The sequence below is a fragment of the Gadus morhua genome, chromosome 12 (genome assembly GCF_902167405.1).
Source record: "Gadus morhua chromosome 12, gadMor3.0, whole genome shotgun sequence".
In the NCBI taxonomy this organism is placed as follows: Eukaryota; Metazoa; Chordata; class Actinopteri; order Gadiformes; family Gadidae; genus Gadus; species Gadus morhua.
Genome location: NC_044059.1, coordinates 22,794,323 through 22,802,356, shown reverse-complemented (window position 1 = coordinate 22,802,356; position 8,034 = coordinate 22,794,323). Strand labels below are relative to the sequence as shown.

The 8,034-nt window shown below is 40.9% G+C and overlaps 1 pseudogene; it reads right to left on the bottom strand.

The window, feature by feature from the left end:
• Positions 1-3,140: 3,140 nt before the first annotated feature.
• Positions 3,141-7,041, bottom strand: LOC115555046 (beta-1,4-galactosyltransferase 6-like; annotated as a pseudogene).
• Between the last annotated feature and the right edge of the window lie 993 nt (positions 7,042-8,034).

The following is an 8,034-nucleotide window of genomic DNA, read 5'->3' as shown; positions in this document are numbered from 1 at the left end:
ATGGGTTGGAGACTAGTGACCTTAAAGAAATTAATAAAGCTTTTAAAGGTTTTTACGAGAACTTATACAGCACAGACTCTTCAGCCTCAGCCTTGCAAAAACAAAAATACTTTTTGGATTCATTGAACATCAAGCCTCTTGAAGAAAACTTCCTGGATGATTTAGACCTAGACTTAAGCATTGAGGAATTATCTGCAGCCACTGGGAGTATGAAGGGGGGTAAGACGCCTGGCGAGGATTCGATTCCCATTGAAATCTATAAAGCTTTTCAGGAAACGCTACTGCCACCTTTACTTGAAATGTATAAAGAGTCCTTAGATAGTGGGTCCTTTCCCCCTTCTCTAAATATGGCGGTAATCACACTATTGTTAAAACCAGGTAAAGCATCTAACCTTTGTGGATCGTATAGACCAATATCACTTCTTAATAACGATCTCAAAATTCTCTGCAAAGCATTAGCCAGACGGTTAGATACACTTCTACCACAAATGGTGCACTCTGATCAAAACGGCTTTGTTCAGGGACGACAGGGTTTTCATAATATAAGACGAGTTCTTAATATTTTGTTTGAAAATTCAGGGTTTATGGACACTGCTATTTTGTCATTGGATGCCGAGAAGGCCTTTGACAAGGTGGAGTGGCACTTCCTGTTTGAGGTTCTTCAAAGATTTGGCATAAAGAAGAAATTTCTCTGTTGGATCAGACTACTTTATGCTGACCCCCAGGCTGTAGTTTTAACAAATGGGCTATCTTCAGCACCCTTTAAGTTGTACAGGGGCACAAGACAAGGCTGCCCCCTGTCTCCACTGTTATTTACCCTGGCAATTGAACCGCTGGCCATGGCAATTCGCAACCATACTAGTTTTAAAGGCATAAGGATAGGAGATACGGAACACCGCATAGCACTGTATGCTGATGATGTCATTTTGTTTTGCTCTAATTTGAAACAGACTTTACCAGCTTTATTGGACCAAATTAACTTTTTTGGCACCTTTGCGGGATACAAAATTAATTACTCGAAATCTGTAATATTATTCTTGAATGAAAGGGAACGACTACACCCCCCAATTCCTACTCCTTTTACGGTTTCACTAAATGGCTTCACATACCTGGGTGTTAAGATTGCCCCTACCACTGACAAAATTGTTCCTAATAACTACAATACCTTAACAGATAAGGTCACCCAACTTATAAATAGATGGACAAATCTACCCATTTCTATGATTGGGCGTATAAATGTATTGAAAATGTCAATTTTACCGAAGTTTCTTTATCTCTTTCAATCTATTCCACTTGCTCCTCCACCCTCACTCTTTAATTTTCTTAAAAAGCTTTTCTCTAACTTTATATGGAACAACAAGCGTCCCAGGCTCAGGCTTTCCCTGTTGTATTTACCATATGATAGAGGTGGTTTACAACTACCAAATCTTGAGTGGTATTACTGGGCAGCTCAAATCAGAGCAGCAATGTTTTATTTTGAGAGAAACCACCCTCCAGCTTGGGTTTCAATAGAAGCACATTTAACAAACATACCTTTAAACCTGTACATCTTCTCTGCTAAAAAACATAAACTAATCAAACATACTAAAAATCCTTTTCTCAAAAATACATTAATGGTTTGGCACAAATCTCTTGCATACCTAGGAGAAACAGCTAAACTATCTCGGTTCTCTCCAATTTTTGGTAATGATGACTTCCAACCTGGTAGAGCAGACCCAGGGTTTAAAATATGGGCAGCCCAGGGTATAGCTAAGGTTGCTGACCTTTACAATGAAAACTTGGTTCTCATGTCATTCGAAGAGCTTAAATCAAAATATGGGATCCTGCAAAACATTTTTTTAAATATTTACAATTTAGAAGCTTCATCCTTTCCAGACAGAGCAATGATTTGAAGCTTCCCCCCCTATCCACTCTAGAAGATTACACTTTGAAGTTTTTACATTCTAGGGGACAAGTTTCATTACTCTATGAGCTTTTTGTAAGCAAGTCTAAAGAATCATCACAGCGCTCACTTCAAGCATGGCGGAGGGACTTGCAGGATAATGTAACTGAGGAGGAATGGTCAAAGGCATGTTTTCTAGCTCAGACCCAATCCGTAAATACAAACTCCAAACTGTTACAATATAAATGGATAAGTAGACTGTACATAACACCAGCTAAATTGCACCACTTTAACCCTAACATACCTGATACCTGCTTCAAATGTAAAGACCAAAAAGGTACCTTATTTCATTGTATGTGGGAATGTCAAAAGACACTTTCTTTTTGGAGTAAGGTGGTGGACCTTGCTAGCCAAATCAGTGGCAGGAAAGTGCCTCTTAGTCCTAAATTGTGCCTATTGAATATCTATCCAGAAGACTTCACTACCTCTAAAAAAATTAGGTCTCTTCTGAATATTTGTTTTCTGGAAGCCAAACGATGTATTGCTCTCTCATGGAAATCAGATACACCCTGTGCCACATCACAATGGTTGAAGGGAATGACTTCTTACTTAGCTTTGGAAAAGATAAGTTACACAACAAAAAATAGACTTGACAAGTTTTGGGAAGTATGGAACATTTTCTACAACTTCCTTGAAAATAACAACATAGATGTTGATGGTTGGTTGGATGATAAGACGGATTGAGTATTTTTTGTTTTGTTTTGTTTTCATTTGTTCTCCCCTGTAAACAATGTAAGTTAGCAGATGTAATTTCAATGACTGTAACACACTGTCTACTGTGACAAGAACATCTATTATATGTGCTATATGTGAGAACAAATTGCATTATATGTGCCTTGTTGTGTTGTCTTGTATTGTTTGTCTGTAAAATGAACAAAATTCTTAATAAACATATGTTTAAAAAAAAAAAAAGAAATAAACATTTCAAATATATCACTCTGTGTGTAATGAATTGATATAATATGTAAGTTTCACGTTCTGAATATAATTACTGAAATAAATCAACTTTTTCATGATATTCTAATAATTTGACCAGCACCTGTATATAAATGTCAGTAATCAGTAGTGTAAGCATGTGTGTGAATGTGTGTCAATTGTCAAACAAATAGAACAAAAGCAATGGCTGCATCAGCAAGAGCCAGCCCAGATCTGCAGAAGGGTGAGCCTTATATAGCACCACACCAGCCCAGGTGTCTCATCAAGAAGATGACCCTCCCACGACCTGGAACCTGCAAAGGGAGAGCAAAACAGCAAACAACACAGAGGCCCCTAGTGGAGTGGTGGGGTCGTCACACATAGCACACCAAAATGGACTCCATGTCTACAAAGCTAGATCGGTTAAGTTTTAATCAAATCGACTTGATGTGAAGAGAAGCTAGGAAGTGTCATCAGCTAGTTCATTTTCTCTGCATAACCAACTTGATGGATCGAGACGTTTGGAAGAGAGTCAAGAGGCTGAAGAGAAACACTAAGAACTGGGCATCCTTTCATTCGCAGTGTGGCAGAAAAAAAGGAGCTAGATAGCTCCCCCGCCCCCAAAAAAACAACAACTTTACCCTTTGTGATGTGATATGGATTGCAATTATGCAGAGGACCAGAAATTTGTTTGCCGTTCAAATCGGAATGTCAAGAAAGGTACATTCCACACGATGCGTCTGATGTGAATGAAGACATTGCCCTGCTGTGTCTCCATGTCTCGCCGGCTGGGGACTCACATGTACATGTATTTGTCGAGCTTGGCGGCAAAGTGGCGCGGCATCTGCCCGCAGCCGTAGTAGTTGCGGTCGTTCTCGGGGATGTGGTCCACGTCGGGTCCTTCATGACCTCCAGGAAGCCTCCGTTGAACAGCATGGCCCAGTTGAAGGGATTGCTCCCCGTCTGGACGGGACACACACAGGACGGTGGGTTCACGGAGCACCACCAACAGGCTACGAGAGGATCCAACATGGCTGCTGTCTACTGACAGAAGTGGACAGTTCAATAGATCAACCTAAATTAAGAGAATTATATATATTCCTTAGGTGTTCCGAACCTGGTCTGCCATGGCCCAGTGTGTTCCCCATTCCTTTCCATTCCGTCACGTTATCACCAAGTCCATGAACACGCCTTTAAGCACAGTTCACGTTGCTTCCGAGCTTGTGAGTTGAGTTCTAAGTAACGTGTAAGTTACACAAAGCCAAGCTGATGGATTGAGTATGAACAGTTAGAGCTAGGCGATAAATCGATTTTTAATCGCAATTCAAATTTATGGCTTAGGACGATGTTTATATATGAAATCGATTTTAATCGGGTATTTACGTCAGAGCCACCACCTCCACTCCTGAGGTCCCGTAGTCATAGTAACGACCCCTTCTCTTCAAAAAAATTAAATATCAACATGACAGCATGCGCTGAAAAAAGTGAGGGATTCGTTGCCATAAAAGGCAACGAAACCCTGTCTCCTCATTCGTGAGAACTGTCTCCTCATTCGTGAGAACTGTCTCCTCAGTCGTGAGAACTGTCTCCTCAGTCGTGAGAACTGTCTCCTCAGTCGTGAGAACTGTCTCCTCAGTCGTGAGAACTGTCTCCTCAGTCTTATGGAAGTGGTTCGGGTTTGCAGCATACAGCCTTGAACAAACCACTGTCTGGTTTAGAGATTGCCTAAAGTCTGTGGCAGCCAAATGCAACATCTTAACCTGAGGCACGCAGCCAAAAAAAATTGAAGAAGTCATTTATAGTCTGCTTTTAAGAGGAATGTTTTTTATATTTTTCGGCGTCGCCCAGCCTTATGTACGTTGCAGCTTCGTAATACGTCATCTGCACCAGCAGAGTTGGCCTCACTGAGGTTTACACGGCAACCGAACGGCACAGAACAGCGTTCCGACCTACCTGTTCCAGGTCATCGTCCTCTCCACCCCAGCCCCAGAATGCATCGGGGAAGACATTGATCTTGCAAAACTGCTCCACCGTGAGTCCACTTACGCCACCGAAGAACTCGCTATAAGGGAGTCTGTGAAACAAAGGACACACAAAACGCAAAAAAAATAAATAAAAAATAAACAGAGTCAGAAAATACCAGGTTACTCTTTTTTCCCATGGAGCTAGCAAATTTAACCTGAAAGTTTAATTATGCCTTTTCCGGTTTCTCAAGTTGGCCGGATGGATATTTTTCAGACGCAGTGATACACCTGAGACAACTGTAAAGAATGAAAGGCCGTAAGACCCTGGAAAGACATAGCACACCAAAATGGACTCAATGTCTACAAAGCTAGATCGGTTCAGTTTTAATCAAATCGACTTGATGTGAATTTGTATTGTATTGGATTTCGTGAAGAGAAGCTAGGAAGTGTCATCAGCTACTTCATTTTCTCTGCATAACCAACTTGATGGATTGAGACGTTTGGAAGAGAGTCAAGAGGCTGAAGAGAAACACTAAGAACTGGGCATCCTTTCATTCGCAGTGTGGTAGAAAAAAAGGAGCTAGATAGCTCCCCCGCCCCCAAAAAAAACAACAACTTTACCCTTTGTGATGTGATAAGGATTGCAATTATGCAGAGGACCAGAAATTTTTTGCCGTAGGCCTACAAATCGTAAGTTCAAGAAAGGTACATTCCACCCGATGCGTCTGATGTGAATGAAGACATTGCCCTGCTGTGTCTCCATGTGTCGCCGGCTGGGGACTCACATGTACATGTATTTGTCGAGCTTGGCGGCAAAGTGGCGCGGCATCTGCCCGCAGCCGTAGTAGTTGCGGTCGTTCTCGGGGATGTGGTCCACGTCGTGGAACACCAGGCAGTCCCAGGCCAGGTCCTTCATGGCCTCCAGGAAGCCCACGTTGAACAGCATGGCCCGGTTGAAGGGATGGCTCCCCGTCTGGACGGGACACACACAGGATGGTGGGTTCATGGAGCACCACAAAGACCACCACTTTCTGATAGTTTCAACCCGTGTTCATCCACTCAGATACTCAGACACTAATGTGCAATGATGAGATCTGTATTGTTTCCATAGTGCAGCATATACGGCCGATAATGTCCATTCCTCAACTGTCTGTAAATGTATCGTTCTAAATTAACATTTGCAACCAGTCATAATTGATACATTGACATATTTTCTGTTTTTACTCTTTTCTTATTAATCCAATTAGATCAGTGTTTCGATATTTTAAGGCAACAGGAAAAATACAGACAGACAGACAGACAGACAGACAGACAGACAGACAGACAGACAGACAGACAGACAGACAGACGGGATCAGGACGGCCACCTACAGCGTGGAGGGAACAATGGCTTTATGCTCTCCCTAAAGCAGCAGTGCAGTGTGGGGATGGGGGGTTAGGGGATGGTTATGACAAGCTCTTACAAATATGTGGCTCAAGGGAAACGCATGAAAGAAAAATAAATATCCGTGTAACTATATTTGGTCCCTGATTGTTCTCTTTTGATTCAGCTCAAGAACATACTAAATAAATGCCAATTTAAATGTACCAGTGAAAAATATTTTGAGATGTGTCCAGAAAGGTTTTGATGGGACATCAAAAAATCATTATGCTTGCTTGTTTGAACGTGTTATAATTAATCAAATAAGGTGATTATTATAAGGGAATTAAAAGGGAGGAAATTCTCAGGCATGTTTTCTTGTAGTCACTAGGACTGTCACACACACACATTCCAGCGTGGTTTGCAGTCTTTTGGTTTCCATTTGCCCCCAAATAGAATGTCAAAAAACTTTGAGAACTTGAGCTCCATCTCTTTAAAAGGGATCTCAGTCATGTTGACTTCTATTGGGCCCTCTGCAGACAAAAGGTGAATAAACCCCGGTAGCATTGCCCATCAGCTACAGTGTTTCAAACTTATAGCGGTCATGCTACTTTTCTCACTTATTTTACAATCACATTTTCCAAGCATCTATTTAATAGTATACTTTTTAAAATTACAAAATAGACACACTTTATACAAACACTTAACAATGATTTGACCATTCCATTAGAAGTGTTTCATCAACTCCACTCATTCATAGAAGGTAATCGCTCGGGGCAGGGGAGGTTCTGGGAGAAAGGTGGTGGGCTGGATCAGGAGTTCACTTGAATTGCTGCCGTCTGGGTAGTCTGTAACACACAATGTAGTTCAGGGAAGGGTGGATATAAAACCAGTAGGCCAAACACTTGCAAGTTTCAGGAATATCATTTATAAAGAGGTATTCATCGAGCATATTTCGGGGGTACCTGCCGGTTTTAACCAGTTCAATTGAAGACTTTAATACCTTTTTAATACCAATCCCAACAAAAATGTATGACCCATTTCCATCAAGGTCAATTACATTCCTCAACCCGTTATGCTATTACACAACCATTTACTTTTTCAATGAATTCATACGCTAAATATAGTGCTTAATACATTGCGCCATCACATCCCAATGACTGCTACCATTTTTTTTTTTTACATAGGAGCTCTGGAATGTTATTTGTGATGTTAGCAGGAGTTTTCATCTTAAAAGGTTTTGTCATAACGGGTAGACATTGTTGTGTTTGAAAGTGACACAGCGTTTTTCCCGCAAGAGGTGGAGAAAAAAAAACACTTGCTTAAATAGCTGTTTGGATCCACATATTGATGAATAAAAGTGAATATAAACAATCCAAAACACATAATGCATATTTCACATTAATTATGTATTCAAAAGTCAACAACTACATTTTTATAATAATATCATTCCATTTTATGATGTTGTTACCGACATTAAAGGCCCACTATGCAACTTCGGGAATTTCTTCGCTGTTTTCTTGGTTTTGGCACGCACATTTCTCTACACAGCGCCCCCTACAGCTTCGTAGTAGATCTTTTATAACACTGTCGTAACAACTCGTTGACGACCCTTCGCCATGCACTTCTACGCGAGCCATGTGCATTTGTTTTCAAAGAAGCCGGCGAATGCGTGGAGCCATGTCCGAAGTAAATGTTCATAAAGTGTAGGCAAGGTTATACATTTTTAAATGGTGTATTTATATTGCAATAAACATAAAGCCATCCTTTTTATAGTTGACGGGGAGAATTTATATCCTAGAGGTATACTTAAGTTTAAACTTGATGGGGCTCCCGTCATTTGAACCGGAATAG